Here is a 23991-nt window from a genome sequence, read left to right on the forward strand (position 1 = left end):
TATATATATATATATATATATATATATAAATATATATATATATATATAGCACTCAAACTCAAGCTCAAACCGGTTCCCTTAGTTTAGACCGCCCATAAGCTCCTTATTGGCCCTCTGTCTTTTCTTATGTGATTGGCTGTCATTGGTGTCACCCCTGAGAAGCTCACTTTACAAACATTTGATGCGCCCCTTAATCAGGTCTGTGGTTGAATGGTCACAGCGCTGAGAAAGTTGAGGAAAGAAAAACAGAAGATCTACTAGAAAACACCCTGAGCTCATATATAAGAGTAATATTAAAAAAATACTTGTGTCCCCCAAACTCCTGAAATCAAAATTTCGTCCATGCATCCATGTGTGTTTCTGTGCTGCAATGAGGACTAGGTCTGTCTGGATTCAGCATAGCAGTCTAGAGTTCCTTCTTTTTTTTTACCCACAGTAGTATTCTTCCCATCGACCACAGAAAATGTGAAAGAATAAGAGCCAGTGAATAAAATTTGCTCAATTCCTTATCAGCCTGTAGCTGCATACTGAGGAGGTCATTCAGCCATTTTATCCTGGTGTATTGAAGCAGAGACACATCTAAGTGTTTTAGGACACCAGCCCTCGAGGATTTGAGCTTGGCTCCTTTAATAAGCTGTTTTTGTGCACACCTGTAGATGTATTTTAAGACAACAACCCACGCTGCCTTCTTGTGTTACAGTAGAATCAAGAGACCACCCAAGATTTCAGGAAGAGAATTGTTGATCTCTTAAAGTCTGGTTCATTCTTGAGTAAAAATTGCATATGCCTAAAGGTGCCATTTTCATCTATTCCCACACTTATGTACAAGTACACAAATCATGGGGATGTTCAAATATTATATAGTTTGGAGACAGCCTCTGCTTTCCAGATAACATGTTTAGATGAACAACCTACAAATCCACCTTAGAATAAAAGGAAAGACCTTGTTTAGATGGATGAAAACTGGTAAAAAAGTGTTATTATCTACAGTGAAAGTAGACCTGTACTATTATGGACTAAAAGCCCACCCAGAGAGGAAGAAAACATTATGCAAAAACATAGACCTTTTCTCTGTATAATGGCAGGTTCGATGGTATGATGAAAGTAAAATCAAAGTGTTTGGCCATAATGATTAGAGTTGAATTTGTAGGAAAAAGGGGGAAACCTTGATGTTTGAAAACAGGATCCCAACAGTGTGGGGTCGGTAAAATTGTGTTGCAGGAGGGCTGATGAACCTAAATGAATGAATATTATCATAAGGAAAAAATCATTATGTGGAAATGTTGCAGCCTTAGTCAGAAAATAAAAGATGAGGCTCAAATGGCTCCCCAAAATGAAAATGGAGATTACCTTACCATACGGGCACATTAGTTATATATAGTGACTTAAAGACAACCAAGTACATATTTTGGTTGGGTTCAGATCAGGAAGCCCTCATGTCAATCTCATGAAAAGAGTTATGTAGCTGTACGTTGAGTCACGAGAAACGGAAGCTTGTATAAGGATACACCACAAGGTTTGGCTCAAGTCAAAGGAAAAAGAAAATGACCTCAAAGGGTTTCCTCACATTATTTTTGCATTTTGCAAGGAAGATTATTTTGGAACTTTTTATTTAACTACAAAGACAGATGTTTCTTCCTGAAATAAGTTGTCAGAAAGTTAGAAAAGAAATAATTGCAAAAAAGCAAGTTGATTTAAATGTCTTCAATTCTGTAAAAACTGGCCTTTGAATTTGGGCCATGTCCAAACAATCAACACAGTAATAGCATTGTGCAAGGAGTCAATACTTTTTATATTTTTGGATGTTTTTCAAATTTAGTGTCCTTCCAAGAATGTTTCTCTTACTGGAAATATGTTGCATATGAATTTGCACAGTGAAATGTACTCTGTCCCATGATCCTCCTTGCAATGATTGATAGTGACTCATATATGGAAAATCCTACATAAGTTATTCCAGATGTTGCAATTCTGGCTCAAACATAAATGTTTCCTCTATCATGCATTCTCCACCAGTCCAAATAAGGTCTTAAGATTTTCATATTACCAAAAAAAAAAGGAAAAAACTAAACCTAATAGGATGGATCATTTTGTGGGTAAATACCATAAAAAAAAAGCATAAAATCTGATCTCTCAATTAAAATTAGACCACACATTGATCAGTTTGGATGCAGCTTTTTGAAGAAAAAAAAAAAAAAGAAAATCTGCTTCCAATATCCAAAAATGGTCTCTATCCTCACAGTCCACATGCTCCCCATGACTGGAGAATGCTTTCTCAATCTGGCACAAGTTCTTCATTAGCAGACTAGGCTAAAAGGTTGGAAAGCGCCACAGATAGAGGCTTATAAAATCATATTTGGCCAGAGATGCTCAGAGTGCCCAGAGGCTCTCTGCACTCTTGGATTGTGCACTCTAGCAGAGAGACGCACTCAGCTGTGTCTTAACTTTGCCAGAAAGCTGCTAAAGTCCAGCTTCAGTGTCTGGTTAACTCTCTCCCAGGGGAGTTCACAGGTCAGCGGACAAGAACCTCAAACTAACTGCTCATGCTAAGATGCTGAAGTGAGAAATACAACAGATTACAGCTTTAGGTATATATGATAGATTTGCAAAAAAAAATTCAAAAAAGCAGTTTCCAATATGCCTCTGGTGACATCACACAAGGCACAAAACAAATATTAGTGTTTTTCTGAACAAGTCCTATGGTTTTCTAACTAAATTAATCTTTTAAATATGTTGATTGTCTTTAATTGATAATTCTACCAGATAGTATGTTTAAAATTAGCCTAAAGACAACATTATAAAAAAAAAGTGAAAAACATCTTCTTTCTCCTTATTTTGCCTTCCATTATCTCCCTTACACCTTCTCCATCCTCAACTCCATATTTTGGATTTTATGTTGCCCCATTCAGAACAAACTCTACAGTCTTACAAAGATTAATATATATATATATTTTTTTACAATTACAGGAAATAAAAGTTCACTTTCTTGCTAGATTCTAACATCTAAACTGAATAAAATCAACATTGGCAGCAGGATCATTAAGAAAACTATATGAAGTATTTACAATTCATTTGAACATAATATAGTGATCTATCTTTAAATCTAGGATTAAATTGTGTTTTGATGCATGCGCCTCGACTAAATTAAATATTAACATGTATAGATTTTAATTATAAGGCTTTTTAAATCATTCATTGCTGGGTGTTCCCCAAACTCTTGTGCTCTTGCTTTTGTAAATTTTAGCTCCAAATGATTTTCAGAGAATAGTTTAGCATTTGAGATTCTATGGTAATTCAATTACATCTACTAACTCATAAATCCAGTGAGCCAGGTGCAGAGATGGGGACGCACCTAGCGGAAACTACTTGAACACTATTACGAAACAAATCGAAAGAAAAAGGGGACTTAAAAATTTAGACATATGTTTTATTTATTTATTTATTTTTTAATAAAAGTCATGGTGTATTTTCAATAAATACTCTTGACCAAACTTGGGTGTTTGGCATGGTACAAATCACTAGGTTGTGTGTCCACTTCATTGCCTAATATAGGCTGCAGTACAGCCTCTCCCAGTGGTCGGCAACTTGTGACTGAGGAGCAATCACAGGACCTATGGACTGCTATCAAAAATAATGGCTAGAATTTATGAATAAATAAATAATGTTTTTTAATGTAGATATAATGGCTAATGCAGGTTTTAGAAGTTTGGGTATTTTTTCATGAGAAAAGTCATTGAATTTTCTCAACAAAGTTACTCTAGAAATACCCACAGCATTTCATAGAATTTTCTTAGATTAGAATGGAAACTCTAGTACCTTTACCATAGTCACTCATAAGGCTGGGGCTTTTGAAAGCCAGGGTAGTATTTCCATACAAATTCATACTGGTAAATCCACTTACCTGTGGCTTTACTTTCACATGTCTTTGGTCCAACTACAGACCCAGTACTTTCTGGGATTGCTGAGGGCTGGGTTTTGTGCAGCCACAGTGTTTTGTTTCATCAGTGGCAGCAGTAAGCAATGAACAATGAGTATATATATATATATATATATATATATATATATATATATATATATATATATATATATACTCTTCCATCCTATGGAAGAAATGCTGCATTCAGTCTTTTTTGGCAAAACTTTTATGATGTTATTTTCTAAAAACAGAAAATAATTGAAAAATTTGGGGTTCAGCAGTGATAAATGTATGTGACTTCAATGTCAGTGTAAATTTCCTGATGATAAAAAAATAGCACAGATGTTTTATTAAAATTTAAGCTTATGAATAGTTTTACCTTTTTTAGTAATACAACTAAAAAAATCAGATTGTAATGCTTTTTAAACAGGAGAATCTTTGCTTTCTTTAAACTTTTTATAACAAAATAAAAACATAAACTGTGTAGTTAAACCAGAGTATTAGTTTTCAAATAGTGTTATAGTCTATACATCATTTTTTTAACTGCTTACAAACACCCCCCACAAAGACAGCGACAGCATTAGGGTGATAATGCTTTCCTTTGATATTCCATGTGGCTTATTGTCATTAGTAACATTTTGTGATTCAGAGTGCACTATATTCAACATAACAATATTCAAGCACAGAATCATAAGTGTGCACAACAAAACATCAACTTAGTGACAACCTCATGTTGGGGTATCATTATTTTCAAAGTGATACATCACACTGTTTTTCTTTGGTTCTTTTTTCTCACTGTTTTGGCAGCTGTGAGGATATTCTACTGCAAAGATCACAGCAAACGTCAAAGATTTCAATGTTAAGAATCCCTACAGCTAAGCTAATACAACTGTCTTTGAAATCTGAGAATCAAATTTGAAGTCATCAGTATTTTTTTTACTTTTTATTTGGCAATTTGCAAAATACAAGAAGGAGAGGCTTGTATCATTTTAAATAGGACAGCTTGTAACATATCAGCGCCAAAGGACCAACAGCCTCTTGTAGACAACAGCTTGGATGCGTCTTTATGTGGGCTGATTTTTTTCCTGCCAGTCCAATTTAAGGTCATTTCTTCTAAATCACATCAGGCATTCCTATCAAAGGTTTATTCTTGAAGGCGGCCAGGCAGTTTTTAATCACAAGACTGAAGATATTAGAGGTCATCTTAACATATTTATTTTTTTTCTTTTCTTATTATCTTATTGTTTCTAGATGGGGGAATCTGGATTTCACATTTGCCACATTGTTTTCATGCCAGTGGTGAGGAGGCCTGATAAAAAATGTGTCAGTAATTGCTGTGGGCTTAAGAGGGTGGCTAAAGGCTTGTCTGGTCTCCAAGTATGCCAGGCTCTTTAAAGAGGTAGAGTGTGCTTATAAAAGTGATTAAGATTTAGATGACAAGCATGATTAAAAGAAAACAACTACTGATCTTGAAACAAATTAAACATGGAATATTAGGATGCTTTTCTAATTTAACTCTTTCCTCTTATATGCTGAAAATGTAGATTTTAGTCCTAACATAAGCTTATCTATGATCAGTATGAATTTCACACTTGATAGTTTTATAAGTTAGACATGCAATTCTGTTTTTGCATGAGACGTAAAAAGACAAAATTGTGATTTAAGGTAATCTGTAGTACTTTTTCCACATTCTTGCCAGTGAATCGAAAATGCATGTAAGTGAATAAAGAGATAAATATGGTGTGTTATGTTACCTTCACAGCTCTAAGCAGTTTGGAGGTTTTCAAAATAGGTTATTTTCCTTTTATCTGACTAAAGTTGAAAAGTTGAAAAATCTAAATACTGACTACACAGAGACAGTAAAGTGCATTATGGCTCCTGTCTGTACAGCACCAGCCTTTTAACTTCTGCTTTTATGCTCTATAAACTTTGAACATACATTTTGAAAAAGAAATTGCCTGAACAAAAATAATAGTTTGAAAAAAAAACATCAATTACTATTTTTTTGTTTTTATGTATAATAAGGACAGTGGTTCAAAGCAATGAGAAAAATGAGAGATGCAAAAAGTGGCATTTGTGGCCAAAGCAGCAGATGTTAGAGGCAGGTTGCTTAGAGTGAACAGTGCCTAATTTGGCTCACTCAGGAGGTGATCATGAGACATACTGCTTTTATCCCTGCCCTCAACACACACACGTGACTGCTCTCCTTTCCCTCATGGGAAATGGAAAATAGTAAGTTGAACGGTAGTGAGTTTAGTGCTGTTGCATTCCCAGTGCTCCTTTGTGAAAAAAGTACCACTGAAACGGTTTTCTTAGACAGAGAAGAGAAATGATTCATTAGTGTGACTCATGCTGTCAACACTTTTGAAACAAAATCCCACACGTAAAAATGATTTTTTTTTTCTAAATGTGGGATCATTAAAACGTAGAACATCCTTTTAGACGGTCATAATTAACACGTTAGCATATGGAACTATAAAGCTTGTTTGTCAGATTTAAAGTACACTTTGAAAAATAAGACTTTGAACAGGTGTTAAACAAAGTTTCCATTGAGCACATGTTTCTGTATTCATTTTAATACATTTTTCATTGGTCGAATATCATATTCTAATTCTTTAATGTCACGTTTTCATTAGCTGTTAGTTAAAATGCATCATATAAAGGCTTAAAAAAGCCTATAAAAGGTTTCAGCTTGTAAATTGAGTTACTGAAATAAAAGCATTTATCAATACTTTCCATTTGTGAAATAAGACTGTATCTCTAAGAGGCAAAGATCTTAAAGGAAGGAAATCTTAAAGCAAAAATGTATCTTACTGAGCAATAGCATAAATACATAGAGAAATTATCTAGCAAAAATAAGTTAGTATGTTTTTTTTAAACAATTTTTTCAAGGTCTAAGGCGCGCAAATCGAGCACGCCTTAGACCTTAGAGAAGGCGCACTCGATTTGCTTACCCAGTTGTCCAGGAATGATATTAATATTATTAATAAGTATTTCGTGCGCACGTTAAACGTGTTGCGTGGCCACGAAGTAGTATTTCATGCGCACGTTAACCTTCTTACGTGGCCACGAAGTAGTATTTCGTGCGCACGTTATACTTATTGCGTAGCCACGAAGTAGTATTTTGTGCGCACGTTATACTTATTGCGTGGCCACGAAGTAGTATTTCGTGCGCATGAAATACTACTTCGTGGCCAAAATAAAATTTTTTTTTTGACCATGTCATCAGAGGGGCTCCGTAGAAATGACATAAGCACTGAGTGTATTTATAAATATATAGTACCCTATATGATTAAGGCAGACGTTTGGACACAGCCTAAATTACTTTATTCGCTATACATTTTAAAGCATTTTTCGTCTTTTGAAGATTGTTGTGAATGAATAACGTCTCATTTTGCTAAGTTGCAATTTTGTGGTACTTAAGTATCTTGACTCCATTTTTCATCCACCAGATGTGAAGCTTTTGCTTGAAGTGGATTTTTAGGGACTAAATACTTTGTTCGTTTGGGTAAAACAACTGCAGACAGACAGTCTGTATAATCTGAGTTGCATGAAAGATGGTGTCCTCAAAATAACAGTCTAAAGAACTGCCTTATCAGGGTATACTTAATCCATAACAAGTAAAACACACACTGATTTTATGGGGGAACGTGAGGATTTACCACTATAGCTATTGCATGGACAATTCCGTTCATGCAGGTGATAGGGGGAATTGCTTATAAAAGTTTGTCCACTTAGAAGCAAAAATGCAGTCAGAACCAGAGCAGAAACTATATTATATTATTGAGTGTATTTTTTTATCACATATTTAAATAGGAGGCTTTGTTGCTTATGCTTCTATTTGCAGTGCAGATTGTGTTGTATAGTAATAGCGTGGTATTCCAAAACAACATTATAATACTTTCAGCTTAGTGGTTGTTGGCTGCCTCCACTTTTTCTTCATACTCTTTTATTTTGGCATGGAATAAATCAAAACTATCATAAATGAAAAATGGACAGACAACTGAAAATGAAGAGCTGTGAACATGATCATGTAGGCCTTTAAGAATTTTTGTCAAAATGTTTTAATAATGCTCTTTTGTTATACTTGTATATTTTGAGCTTCCCAGTTCTCCTCCCTCATTCCATGCTGCCTAATTGGGTTTCATTGATTTACTTCCCAGAGATGCTGGCTTGGCCATGTCTCTGCTGATCCTGCAGAAAAATATCAGCCAGGCTGTCTAACAGGCTCTGCTCTGCACACACCCACATACAACACAACGTATAGACCCCTCCCACACACACACACACACACACAAACTAGAACTCCCAATACAAGCAATGAATGATTATGTCAGTGAGCTGGGAGTCAGTCAATCTGCTACTTCTGGGACCCTCACAGCAGAACCGTAGATTAACGCCACACTGAAACAACATAAAGCTGTGAAGGGGGTATAGAGGAGTGTTTGCACCCACTGCTCTGGGAATCTAGTGTAATTGTAATGATGAATAAAAGAATACGGGATCCTGTTCTAGTCGTAAGAGGTCCAGGGATGCAGCAGATCCTCTGTGCCTGAGCAGCCATGTGTCACCTTGGGCACTCTGGAGGAGGTGTCCGGACACAAACCTGCTGGGCCAGATGGGATGTGAAAAAGATGGCAGGGGGAAGGTTGAGAGGAAGTTGCTAGTCATCCAGATTTCTGTACGCAACATTTGAGACTGAAAAAAAGAAGGCAAAATTAAAGAGGATAGGAACAGAAAAGAAACAACAAATAAAAAGTACTGGCATTCACAATTCTGCATGCAGCAGTTGAAGAGAGAAAAGGATATAATACTGGCAGAGCTTTGAAACCAACTATGTCCTTATTTTCTCCCTTGAAGTTCTGTCCTCCTTGTGCCATGCATTATAAACGCTTGATTATGACCATGACAGTTTCTCAGGTGAGCAGCATGCTAGATTTGTTATTCAGCTTACAGGCATCCCTGTCCCCCTCTCTCTTACCACCTGCACAGGCACACAAACACCCAAGGATAACGTATTGCTCACAGCTGCTGTGTCAGCGGGATTCTGGAACCAGAGATGGGGGATATTACAAGAATCTGTCGCACACATTTTGTCCACAATGCTATGATCCAAACTCACAATTTGAATTGAGCTTGTATTGTTCACTTTTCTGCAAAACAATCTCACATCCTTGGTTTGAGCTTGGGCTTGTTTCCTTGTGGATGTGTTATTGGATATTGCCTACTGCCCAATATATTGAGTGGACTTTTGCCTGCTATTTTTCTATATGGGATTAATTCTCACACTACACAGACATAACACTGGGAACTGGATAGTAAAAACCTCACAATATTGTTTGTAAGTGATATCAGCACTTGCATCCCCACATTCAACTGCTCTGAATGCAGGCCAGATAGGTTTGGGTAAACACTGGGAGTATAGAAACAAACTAAGAAAAAATGAAATATTTCCTTCTAGTTCCAAGAGACTGCTGGTGTAGATCGGGTATATACTGCTGGGACAAAAGCTAGATGAAATACTGAGAATCAGTTTGTTGTACTGGCAAAGAGACTAGAGCAGTCTAGTAGTGGTGAAGAGTTTGGGTCAAGTGGATAAACTTGAGCATAGTGAGGTGCTTCAACAGGAAATTATCCTTAAACCAGAGGGATTTGGGAATTAATAACCTAATAAATATCAAGCTTCTTATATGACTCCGCCCAAACTTAATGGAAAATCAAGAGGTTGGGGAAGGGATATACCAATAAGTTTTTTTTTCTCTCTTTCCCTATATTGGCCTGCAAATTTCCTAACTTTACAAACCTTTAAAAAAGTACGACATTTAATTGGTTATGCTTTCTTTTACAGTACATCAATAATCATATAATAACTTGGTCATAATAAAGCAAGTCACACTACATTACTTGGTAACTAGAAAACCTTTATTTGGTAATTACCCCAAAATAAAGGTCTATAATTTCAAAGTAATTACCTGCATGTAATTATTACAATTGAATATTATGTAACAATGAAGACTTTTGGTGGATAATTACCATTAGGTTACCACATAACAGTTTCTATTATTGGCCACCACCTACAGTACCAATGGCTTACGAAGTAAATTGTAACTTATGATCAAGTAACTAAAGGTTTATAAAACTGGACTCAAGTTATATATAAATAAGTGTTGGGAGTTGAGAGTTAAGAAGATTGGCTTGCTGTCTTCTAGGTTTGGTTTTCTGTTATATGCCAAGTAATAAACTGGGTTTTACTCAATAATAACACATTAATTTATTGCTGTCAGTGAAATTAATGAGTTACCTGGTAATAACTGTATGAAAACTAAGAAGTTTGCCTTTACCTTGTCTGCCTAAAATTAGAAGCACAGCACTTACCAAAATTCTCCACATAGTTTTTATTGTTACCTAATAATATAGTGTAGCTTGCTTTGTTATTACCAAGTTATTAGATAGTTATTGATGTACTGCAAAAGAAATAATTACCATTTCATCAATATTATGATTCACTTATTGATAACAATCAAGAAATAGATCAAGACCCATCTAGAAATAGCAAAGATTTTACCTGGACTTGCATTAATGCTGAATAAAACACTGGTTGGGAAAAGTGCTCATCATCTTCCACTTATCTGGGATTGGGTTGTGAGGGCAGCTGTTTCAGCAGAGATTCCCAGACTTCCCTCTCCCCAGAGACCTCCTCCAGTTCCTCTGGAGAAAGCCTGATGTGCTCCAGGGCCAGCCGGGAGACATAGTACTTCTACGTATCATACGCCGACTCCTGTGCCTCCTCTCGGTTGGGCGTGTCTCGAACACCTTAGAGGTAGGTTTCCAGGGAGCATGCGCGACATATATCCAAGCCCCCTCAGCTGACTCCCCTCAATGTGGAGAAGAAGCGGCTCTAATTCAAGCCTCTCTTGTATGATCCAGCTCCTCTATCTCCAAGGGAGTGCATTTGGACTAGTTGGGCAAACTCTCATGGACCCTCAAACAGATGGTCCAGTTTTAAGGTTGAGAGAAAGAAACAGTCAATGAGTGGCCTAAGGTAAAGATCGCTCTACCATTTACTTCTGAGAAATTAGAACTAACCAATTTCTCTCTACTGCTGTTTCCAAGTGTTATCAATTGCTTTCCTTTCAGGCTAAAGTTAGCCCGCTTGCAGATGTAATTTTTTTATATTGTAGCTCCTCATTCATTTCATTGTAGATGCAACTGATCACATGAGGACACAATGCAGATAAATGATATTCTACTGCTTCAAATTTTCAAATTTACATTTTATTACTTCATCCCAATATTGCATGTAATAATATAATTATACAGGAAAATGAGAATCCTACATCCCCTTCCTATACATTTTAACCTTATTACAAATACAATTTGGTTGCCATATAAAGCAGATTGCTCTGGACATGTCACAAAGTTGTGATATGCCATGTAAATCCCAAATATATGCAACTGCTATATAATCAAAACCACTGCAACTCAAATGTTTCAGCAATGATCCAATCATAACATAACTCAATCTCAGACTACACCCTGCAGATGGTTCACATCCATTAGACCTGCAATGGTTGTTAAAGTAAAACTGATTATTTGGTGCATAAGTACTGTATATGGCTTGTCTTGAGGGCACAGATGGGGCCTTAAAATCTTATCCCAGAAAAAAAGGGAGTTCAATCAAAGGTGGGATACCCGTTCACAACACTGCGTATTCTACCTCATTGATCTTTAGTGTATATACATATTACACAGTGGAAGCACATCAAAAGCTTGCAAACTCTGCATTAAAGACATCTCAGGGCTTCCACAAAAAAATTGTTGTTTTTTTTTCACAGCCACCATACGTGGCAAAAAAGATGTGAATGTAGCTGCACTTTAAAGGTTTTAAACACATTGACTGTTTCTCTTTCTTACACCAAAAGCTGTCTGTTGGTATAAAACGATTCTTATATAATACTGCTGATGCCATTTTGTTCTGTTGGTGACAGTAGAACACAGTAGAAAAACACTTTTTTCAGTTAGGGTGACTCAAACCCATAAAATAACTCTAACAAATTCCTGGACCATATTTGACCTCAGAACGGATTAGAAAAGAGACATTTTTTCTTTTTTTTCATGATTTCCAGCGTATTGCTTATTTCCAATCAAATAATATATACGTGTTTTTTTACTCAGTCACTCATCCCTAGCTTCAGACTGGTAGGTACAGTACAATGTTTTTCTGGGTCTGTTGCCTGGTGATGTATTATTGTTACAAAATGACCATGCTATCAACTATGTGAAGTCACCTTGAAGTTTTTTTCTAGAGCTGCCGGTGGTGGAAATCTACAGCTGAAGCAGCTTTCACTGAAAACATCATAGCCCTAGCATTTTGTTCTGAACACTTTTAAATCTAAAGCAAGGACAAGCTCTTTTAATGCCTAAACTGCTTTGATGACCAATCTATTGTTGGATGGCTGGTCATTTAAAACTAACAAACTCTCTGCTTAGTAAAGATTTTATATATAAATATATATATATATATATATATATATATATATATATATATGTTTGTGTATGTACAGTAGGTGGTATATGACAAACTATCTGTTATTATAATGACAGTGGTGTGACCAATAAAATAGAAATCAAAGGGGTAGAGCTGCCGGAAACACACGTAAAATAAACAAGCAGAGCATTTCATCTAATGTATAGAGGAAAGAGGCATTCCTGAAGCGATGATTTTCAACATGTTTTTTTTTATTTTTTTCAAAAAGGCTTATTATTTCAGCAGAGCTCATGGCTGAGCTCGCTAATTTGCTCCAGCTTTGGTATCAGTCTAGCATGTAACTGCAATCACATTTCTGACAAAGGGTTTCTTTTGGCAGAGCTGCTTTTTGACTTTTAGAAAAAGAAAACAGTTAATAAATCTTGCTAAAATACAAGAATTGTAGCTTACCCTACTGTGAGGACTGACACAGGGGAGTTTTGGGGGGTTCAATGTTTAAACTCATATTGATTTCACTGAGCTGTGTTCCAAATATAATTACCCTGATCCAAGTTGACAAGGTTAATTTAGCAAGGCCCAAAGTACACTCACACGGAGTGCTGGCCTTTGAACATGCAGAGTTCTAGTCAACTTTAAATTAAGGTTCATGTACGTTTCATTACTTTCCCTACAATTGCCGCCATATTGCAAACAGTAGATATAACAGTATTTAATGTGATGCAATCTGAGTAGGTTAACTCAGCATTGAGCCCCTCTACATTAAGACTGATTGCCCAGTCTTGCGCATGAAAAGGTTACATCAACCTTTAGTTGAAACCATTTTGAGTTTCTATTTTCTAATTATAAAGTGAAAAGTTGTGTTAATGCTTGCACAATGACTGCAAGGTCAAAAGCTAAAATGGTTATGTCATTGTACTCGATTTACCTCATCTTCCCAGGGGTCAAAATTACTCTAGATACGCATCATTATGCCCGTTTTCACTTCTGCCTTCTGGGCCTAAAGGGACAGGGATCCAATTAGGTATTGGGTTGGTTTTTCAAAGTTTAAGTTTAATTGCGCACCTGCAATCTATAGATATTTCATTAAAATGACTTTCTTTTGCTTATGATTACACAAAATTGCAGTGATGGAAACATAAAACTTGGAATAAAAGAAAAGCAACATAATGTTTTTTATCTCACATTGGCAATGAACCTTGGGGATACCACTTAAGCATCTGTTAGTGGTAATGCCAGGGCTCAGACCCCTTAAAGTAAGACTGAAATTGATACTGACAGAGATGTTCTCATGAATGTCACTGGCCCCTGAATGTGGTGACAAATTGTATTGTGGGTAGAGTTTAGGATTGTGGTGACAAAGTGTCATCTTGCATTAGTTTGCTGAAGATTGGCGGATCAGACTAAACAAGGTGGCAGTGAGGTGGAGAAAAGCAGTCAGCAGATGAGTCGCTCTGCTCCTGACAAGCTTACGCTGCTCACGCACTGGAAGAGCCTGTGGATCGGATATATTCTTTTCCTTCTTAAGTTTTTGGCTGCTCCACTTCTCATTTTGAACTCCAAGAATCAACAGTAATGTTTTTAGCTACTTGTTCACTTTTATTTTTGGAGCAGAAAACATAAAGGAAAGCATATGGTTATGTAAAGAAGTAAAAAGTGAAATAGGAAATATGTCACAAAATGACAGCTGGATGATTGTTATAATCACTTGTTTACAATCAAACCTCCTGTTTGAAGTCAAAATGAGAACCAGTATAACATTTTATCGGCAAGTGGTACCAAGTTTGAATAATAAACTACAGTGCAAGAGTAAATATATTTTCCAACAGAGGCTTTTGTAACATATGCTAAATTGTTGGAATTTCTAGCTTTGGCTTTTACAGTAGCAGCAATTCAAAATGCCCCTTCCCAGTGAAAAGCCACCCGAATGGCAGCAAAATCCCCTCCAACTTCCAAACACTTGCCTTGTCCTGGGTGTGTATATTTTTTTGCTCTGACTCCACCCTTTCACTGAATTACAGGGTCTGACACAGAGATAATGCTTATCTTTAGATCTGAATGTCCACAAATCATGACAGAAAAGATCAGCCAAGGGCCCATCCAGGAAAGTGGGGAAATTTTGAATGGCTACTACTGTATGTTGACAACCACATTGCAGCTTTATCATTTAACCTATATGAAATTTCATGCACTATTAAAGTTTTTCGCCTTTTGTAAAAGCTTTTCATAATATTTATTGGGAAAGATTATTTTCAAACTGTTTTTTGCTTTTGTTCTTATAACGAAGAACAAGAAAAGGTTGGTGTGTATTTGTTTTAAGTCCCTTGGATTAAATCATCCCTTATTTTCAGTAAATACAGTTGCAAGCCTTAAAAGGCATGTCTCTACTAGCTTGGCACATTTAGGGACTACAATATTTGTCCACTCCTCTTAGGAAAATAACTTAAGCTCAGTTGGGTTGGATGGAGAGAATCTGTAAATATTTGGTCTTTAGTTCCTAACACAATTAAATGTAGGCCTTAGTCATTTAAAAACATGGATATGCTGTAATTAACACCATGACCTTTTTGCAAGGGTGAGGGCCATGTTGGTGGTGAAAGATGAAACTATACACCAGTCTCAATTATTCTGATGAATCTTTGTCTTGCCATCTTTTGATCGACAAAAAAAGCAGCATAATGCTGCCATCACCATGTTTAACCCAGTTGTTAGTTTGCCTCCAGACACAGCCTCCTCACAGAGGCCCTTGTTTTTTATACTTCAAGTCTTCACTACAAATGTGCATGTAAAATGCAAACATGAATGGATATTCAATTCAATTCAGTTTATTTCTATAGCACCAATTCACAACACGTCATCTCAAGGCACTTTACAATTCAACCAGATCATACAGTCAAATTGATTCAAAGTTTTCTATCTAAGGAAAACCAGTTGATTGCATCAACTCATAAACTTGAAGGCAATCTCTTATACTACGGTAAGCATGCTTGTAGCGACAGTGGAAAGAAAAAACTCCCTTTCAACAGGAAGAAACCTCCAGCAGAACCAGGCTCACTGTGACCAGCAAGCAGCGGTGAGGCCAACTGGGGTTCAAGGTGACAGAAGCAGACATAGAAAAAGAAACAGTGATACAAAAGGCAACTGTAAACCAGCTCCACAGGCAGCCCCATCCAGGAAACCCACAGCCAGGCAGACGAGCTCCGAGCCAGCTCCCATGTCAGAGGATGAAAGAGAGCACATCCAGCCAATCACAGTCAGAGAAACAGGACTACTCTGAAAAACAGGCCAATCTTGAACATCCATAAACAAAGATATTGATGGCAGCAGCACAGCATATATTTCTCTCCAGGATGGTGTCACAGCTAAACATGAACAGACCAGATGAAGCTACTATGAGAAAAAGCAGAGAGAGCACAACATTAGAGATTGAACTAACAAATTCTGCTGAGTATGAGAATAGAAATAGAATGAAGTAGAATGATGAAAAAGGGGTCCCTATGTCCTCCAGCAGTATAAGCTTTTAGTAGCATAACTATAGAGCTATCTCAGGATTACCTGAGCCTCTCTAACTATAAGCTTTATCAAAAAGGAAAGTTTTAAGCCTAATCTTAAAAGTAGACAGGGTGTCTGCCTCACGGACTGCTAGTTGGTTCCACAGGAGAGGAGCCTGATAACTAAAAGGTCTGCCTCCCATTCGACTTTTAGCAATTCTAGGAAGCACTAGTAAACCTGCTGATTGAGAACGAAGTGCTCTGTTAGGAACATAAGGAACAATCAGATTTCTGATATAAGATGGAACTTGACCATTTAAGGCTTTATATGTGAGAAGGAGGATTTTAAATTCTATTCTTGATTTAACAGGAAGCCAATGAAGAAAAGCCAGGATAGGAGAGATGTGATCTCTCTTTTTCATTTTCATCAGAACTTTGGCTGCAGAATTTTGGATCAGCTGAAGGCTTTTAACTACAGTTTTTGGACTTCCTGATAGTAAAGAATTACAATAGTCCAGCCTTGAAGTAACAAATGCATGGACTCGTTTCTCAGCATTACCCCTGGACAGGAGATTTCTAATTTTTGCTATATTCCACAGATGAAATAAGGAAATTCTAGAAACCTCTTTGATATGGGTTTTAAATAAAAGGTCCTGGTCAAAAATAATACAAATATGTTTTACTTTATTATCTGAGATCAATATAATCCCATCCAAATGAAGTGACTGACTAATCAGGTTCTTTTTCCAAGACTCTGGTCCAAAGACTATAATTTCTCTTTTGCCTGGATTCAGGAGCAGAAAGTTAAGAGTCATCCAGGTTTTTATGTCTTTAAGACATGCCTGTAATCTATGTAATGGGTTAGCTTCATATCAATTTAAAGACAGATACAGCTGAGTATCATCAACAGTGGAAATTAATCACATGCTGTTTCAGTTTCTATTACAATTCTACCAATCGGGAGCATATATATAGTAAAGAGAATTGACCCTGGCACTGATCCCTGTGGTACTCCACAGGTAACCCTAGAGCATGAGGAAGATTTGTCTTTAACATGAACAAACTGAAATCGGTCGGATAGATATGATTTAAACTAGTCTAGTGCTGTTCCTTTAATACCTAGAAAATATTCAAGTCTTTCTTAAATAATATTATGATCAACTGTGTCAAATTATTTTCTTTCAACAATTCAATCATCCAATAATCTTCCATAAAAGCCATATTTATGAAGTAAGAGTTGTCCAGTTAACTTCTCTCACCTCAGCTGTGGCTCTCTAAAGCTATTTCTGGACTAACATTGGCATTTTAGCTGTATCTCATCTAGAGTTATGATGTCCATCCTGACTTCTCCGATTAATTGCTCCCTTTGCAGAGTTCAGTAGATAGCACTCTCTTGGCAGGTTTGCTGTAGATTTATTTCTTTTCTGTTTTTGGTTGATGGATTAAAAACTGCTCTGTCTTAAACTTTAGTCTTAAAATATCATTTTATAAACTAACTCAGCTTTAAATGTGTCTAAAATGTTATAACTGCTTTTTTTCACTCATGTCCTCTTGGCCTTCACAGAATAGAAATATTTTTTCCTTTTTGTATTATTTAGTAATTAGGATAAGTACTTTAGGTACTTTTAAAGTTGCCCTAGAATGGTATTTGTAAAATATAAAAAAGTTGGTAATAAGATAAGCTATAAGTATAAAAAGCCTTAAAATATATATTGTTGTTTGTCTTTAGAGATGCTTTTTGAGGTTTTTTCCTTTCTTCACAACAGCTTTGAAAAGATTTTGATGACATGCAATTCCTATTCAGAAATGAATTCACAACAATTAATTAGATCTTATTATTAATTGTTATTATAATCAGTAAATCACTTTGCTGTTTTCTGTACAATTACTGATAAGATTATTGATTTTGAGTGCTTATTATTCCTGCAGTTCACTTGCAGTTCACAAATTTTGTGAACTATTATTTTGTTTGTTTGTTTTTCCTGTTACTGCGCGGATAATGATGGTAATTTGTCAGGCCAGCAGAAAAACCACACTGCCTCTCATTATGTTTTTATTGGACTCATAAATACTTTAAGTTAAAAACCCAGATATCTTTGTTGTTCTCTTTCGGCTTTTGCTGCAAAGGAAAACCAAAATTGGTGGCCAAAAACGTGCAACATACCACCTTTTTTGCCAGGTCACGCCTCAATATTTCTATTTCCTGTATATTGAACACAAGACACGACCAAGATGTGCTTATTCATGCTGCCGCTTGTGGTAACAAAGGCTGTGAATGGCATGCTGAAAATTGCCCTTGCAATATTATGATGATAATTTAATTTGTATTCACAATTTACAGTTTGAAAGGAAATGAGGCATCTCCCTGAATGCCAAGTAGGAAAAAAATGTTATCTTATAAGAGTTAATTAGATTTCTTATGCAAACACTGACATCTTAAACAGGCTTTCCATACCAGTGTCCTTCATGGGACAAACTGATGTTTATGATTACTAGTAATACGGCCAGCAGAGTGGAAATAACTTGTTGTTTGTGAATTTTAGGGGTAAAATATATATTTATATATATATATAGATAGATGATGGATAGATGATGGATTGATTTTTGACAAAGTAAAACCATTTAATAAATTAAACTATTCAAATGATAATTGAAAGTAGTTTCTGTTTGATGAAAAGTCTAATTTATGGCTACCTGTTCCAAGTGTACCCTGGCTTTGGCACATTGACTGTTGGGATGTGGTTAGGCACCAGCATGACCTCCATGAACCTGGTGGAAAAATATCACAAAATGGATGAATACAATCTCCACAGCCATAACATTTTTATTCTTAATTGATACTAAGATGAAAGGTCACTTTTTTAAATGGGGTACTTTACATCTTAAAGTACTTGAGATATATAGTGTATTTGTTTCAAAGCCAGAATTCATAAAATCACCAAGTATAAAACAAATGCATCATTCCTGGTATTTTACTGGTCTTGATTGTGTTTATCTGGCACTCCATTTTTAGATATTCCAATATTTCTACATGAAATGTATCTAAACCCTTAAAAGATAGAATCAAAAAGTAATGCTAAAAAACCTTTTGTAAAATGTAATTATGAAACTAAAATAGAGTAGTTTAAGACAACCCCACAAATAACACCATAAATATAACATACAAGAATAGAAAAAAAAAAACAAAACAAACAACCCATTCATTTCTGCAATAATGTGGTATGGACAAATGAGTTCAAGGTTCAATTATTGGAGTAAAATAATAAAAGACATGTTTGGATTAAATTATTTACTCCTTTACATATTTAAAAAGGTTGAACAAGTCCTCTGTACAAAGCTGTACCTTTCCATATTGGATCATTAAAGCTATAACTGAGTTTTTTCATGGATTTTTGAAAAGACCCGCCCTCTTCACTTTAAAAAAAAAATGCACATGCACAACTCGTACCCCCAAGAGGGAACACCTATTAAACATGTGCGAGAGGAGCCCATTTCTCCTTGTGCATGTTCTGTTTAAAAGTTGCTATTTGCATCGCTCATACATGCTGTCACAGTGACGGGTGGGAGTTTGACAGGACCCAAATGCAGACTAAAACTGAAGGAGGTTACTTGAAGATGACGATACAAAAATGACGATACAAAATGATTATTATTTACACCCCTGCTCACAACAAGAAGGGGACAAAGTAATGACAGCAAACCAGCAAAGAGTGACTGAAAAGGAGGAGAATATTTGGCAAGGAGAAACAAGACAAGGCTAAATAGCAGATTGGGAGCAGGTGTGAACAGAGGCAGCAAGGGAGCTAGGGAAAAGGAGACTGACACAAGAGGGAAAACAAAATATATCTAAGAACTCAAATACAATCAAAAATACCTAGAACACAAGAATGGAAATAAGACCAATAAAAACTTGAACAGAACCAAAAACCATGACACATGCTTACTTTGCAAAAGATTTGCAATTTTTCCGCTATGTCATACTCACCATCAGTGAAAATAGGGACAAGCACGTAAGAACACCTTACCTAAACATATCACCAGAATAATTGACAATTAGGAGGACCACTTATTTTGACGTTCCACCCAGAAAAAGAAAATCCTCCGCTATACCTTTAAAACACAGTGACAGTCAATTAATAGCCAGTGTTTGTCACTTTTAACTTGTTGATCCCCTATTGCAAAAGAGCTGCTTATAAGACTGGGTTTACCTGTAACTTCTCAGACAAAAGACATCTGTTGGAGAAAAGACAAAACGTTTCAACAGAGTACGACCTGTTCAGAAGACATATTCAGCTGTTTTTTATTTTTCTATACGGATTATTTAGATCTAACAGGACACGTAGAGTACTCATAAGAACTGTGAAGCATGAAGGTTCTCATGTCAGGGTTTAGGGATACCATAACCAAACCAGTGTATGATACTATGATCAAATGCGGATGTATCAAAAAGTGTTGGAATACATTTTAAGACGAGCTAAAAAGATTAAAGCCCAAGCATTAAAGCCAAAGCAAGACTGGAACCTGCAATATGGCAATGGCCTTAAAAATGAGTTAGTAAATCCACCAAGGTTGTGCTGAGGATTGATTTTTGGGTTGAGTCAGAGCCCAGATCTGGTTCTTGAAATGCTGGGAAGGAAATGCATGAATCAAAATTATTTCCGCCATTCACAGTTAAGGAATACAATTTTGCATAACACATCAAATATTGTTTGTCCTTTATTTGCAATTTAGCAATGCTTTTAAATAAAGACTAAAACAAATATAGAAATTATTATTTGTACATTTGTTTTTCAAGGATTAAAAAAATTAATTAGGTATTCTAATTTTACTCAATGCTCTTTATTGTATAAACTCAGGCCACAAAAATAGTGAGTGGCTGCATAATAACAAGGATGTCACTAAAAACAATAAACCCACAACTTCTGCAATGGCATATTGGCCACAGGATGATAGGAAATGCTTGATGAGGAGTTGAAAAATTAGCTGTCAGCGGTATCGATTTGTCAACAACTTTGAAGTCATCGACCCATGCCCAACTCTCTGAACATTTCCTCTTAATTTACAACTGGAATGTTCTGAAGCAAGTTGCAGCTAGAATATCTGGGCTCCCACATTCTTATAAACAAATCAATGTGTCCTTGTTAGCAGAAATGTAGCTGGGATGTCATATTGGCCCTTATTGATGACTCAATCCATTTGAAGGATTTTGATTTATTTGATTATACATACGTTTGTATCCTTCTTGTTTTATCCTTGTTGGACCTTAAATCGTAGTACTTTTCTGAATATTAAATAATACAGAGTAATCATGCCTAGTTTCTGATATATCTTCTCATGAGGTCAGCCATACTATTGTACATCCAACATCATCCAATCATCAAAGTGTGATTATAAGGTACACTGTGATTGTACAGTGGTGTGTAAATTTAATCAATTTTAGTTTTTTATACTTACATTTTTGACGATCAACCAAATTTCAGTGCTGTATGAATATAACATTTATAAACAAAAAAAGCATTTCTGTTATTAAAGTATAGTAATAGCATATACTTATCCATATCAATATATAAGATCTCAATAAGCAACGCTGTTTTCACGACAGCTATTCTGTTTTGCTCTGATATGTCTCTTTTTGTTTTATTTTTAGCTCATCCCTTAGTTTAAGATTCCTTTTCCTTTTGTTCTGCATTTTAGAATTGAATATGTATCAAAGATTGTGATCTGGTTCCCTCCCTGCTTAACTACCATTTTTATCAGTTTCTCAGTTCAACTTAGGCTTAATAATAATAGGAATATCTCAAACCAGAAAGGACAATTAAGCCAAGGTGAAAGTGTGTCTGTGGTCAGAAGTATGAGATATTTTATTCATGTTCGAAGTAAAAAAAAGGAGCCAGTCATTTCGCATAAGGACCTCCCGACATCCCTAGCAGCCAGTAGGAGCTAAAGGGTTTCAATTTAAGTCAGTTTAAATTCAGTTTATTTAATTAGCTCCATATTCACAACATGTGTTATCTCATGGAACTTCACAGAGACAATTAAATCAGATCATACAGTCTGGATGTTAAAGAAATTTTCTATTTAAGGAAAACCAGCTGATTGGATCAAGTTATACTGCATGAGCATTTGGCGACAGAAGGTTATATTTTTTATATTTTTTTAAAAACAAAGCAGAGTGTGTATGACGTCATCCACGCCCACCGGCTACCATTCATTCATCCTGTCTGCTGAACTGCTGCTAGTTTAACCCACATGCCTGGAAGATGTCTAGTGCTACTACCACAGATGATCTCGCTCTCGAAATGGAATTGAACAATTCAGATTAGCTCGCCGAATGAATAAAAGGGGTAGAACGTAGTCGCCTGTGGCCCGGGCTGCCTGTCACAACTCCAGTCTGGTGTGCGGATAGCGTCAAAAACACTCCGCTTTGATTTTTAAAAATATAAATATAAAAAATATAACTGCGGATGTCTGGGTGACAGTGATTCGCCCACATGTTATGAATGTTGGTGTACCATAAACAATAAATTATGAACAATTTAGTTTGTGCCTTCAAGTCGTTGCCCATGGGACGACGTTACTTGGATATAACAAAAACCGAATATCCTCGGAACAGCTCCAAATGACACAAAACTAATATGAGTGAGTAGAACATGGTGTAATAACATAAAATCAAGGGCCAAATGTAAAAAAATAAAAATAAATTCTCCTTTAACCAGAAAGTTTTGCCAGAGTCAGAGCAGACGTAATTAATCAAATCAAGGGGACAGAATTGTTAACCAGAAACAAGAAACCGAAGAGAGATCTTTCAGGAGCAAGGGAGGGTTATATTAGCAGGTTAACCAGGAATCAGAAACAGAGTTGTGATCAGGCATACAGGCAGGAGGAACGCTAGACTTTTACTCACCAAGGGCTTTCAAATAATCTAGCAGAGCCTGTCTGCCAGAGAGCTGTATTTAAAGGCAGCAGAACATGTGCAGTGAAAGAGATGAATGTCTGTGTGAGTATGCAAAAATCTACTTTATTAGAAATTTCCCAATCATTTAAATGTAATAGACACATACAAAAATGAGACGGAAAAAAAGAAAAAGGTGAGGCAAAAAGTTAAAAAAGACAGTTTTGTAGTTTAGAATTAGTCAGAGTTATCAGAAGATTAGTGATATTCCAATCAGGCTATAGTTATTCAAAAGTGTTTGATCTTAGTTGGGTGAATCTAGGCATGCTGAGTAGTTTCAGTAAACTCATTAAGAAATATATAATGAAAAGAAAGAAAAAAAGGTTAATGCTGTTCCTTTTTCAGCCCATGTGACTGCCCCGAGATAAAGCGCTGCTATTAACTGTGCAGCAACCCTCCAGGTTATTATTCAGAGATTCTGAATAATAACTGCAAGAGCCAGACTGTAGGCTGATTAAATCAAAAGCTTCTACCCTGAATCAATACAATGTGTTTCTGCATTCAGTTTTACTTTTCTGCATTGAAAAACTCAGCGATCATTGGTATTGCAATAGAGTAGGAATAGAAGGCTTTAGGACGAGAAACTTTATGTATTTGCTCACTTTCAGGATTATTCTAGTTTTTTCTTTTTTACTCACATTTTAACGTTTTAGATCACCAAGTTATTGTCGAGATCAGACAAAACAGAACAAAATACACAACAAAAGGTATTTGCATATAATCTTTTATTTCTTTACCAGAAAACCACTCATACCGTAACCAAACAGTTGGTTATGGGACCCTTGAAAGCACTGCTGGCCCCAGAGGATCGTACTACTCCCAATATTTGTGATTGTTGGAAGACAAACGGACCGACGGACAAATAGACATAGATACAACTTTTATTTTTAAATAATACAGAAATTTCCCTTTCTCTTTTATTCTAGAATTATTTAATATTTTTGATAAGTAAGATTTTTTTTGGCAAATGTGAAATAAGTATTTTTTTTAACACACCTTTTTTGACTCTGATGTAGATGCTACTTGTGCAAAGTGCCCACAGTAATTTTTTTTTTTTTTTTACACCAACTAAAATGTTATTTGCTTTTTTTGCTTTTGTTTTTGAGAAAATATATTGTAATCAAAAAGACGTAGCTCAGCCAAAAGTTTG

This window comes from Cyprinodon variegatus, unplaced genomic scaffold (assembly GCF_000732505.1).
Source record: "Cyprinodon variegatus isolate N-32 unplaced genomic scaffold, C_variegatus-1.0 Scaffold380, whole genome shotgun sequence".
Taxonomy (NCBI): Eukaryota; Metazoa; Chordata; class Actinopteri; order Cyprinodontiformes; family Cyprinodontidae; genus Cyprinodon; species Cyprinodon variegatus.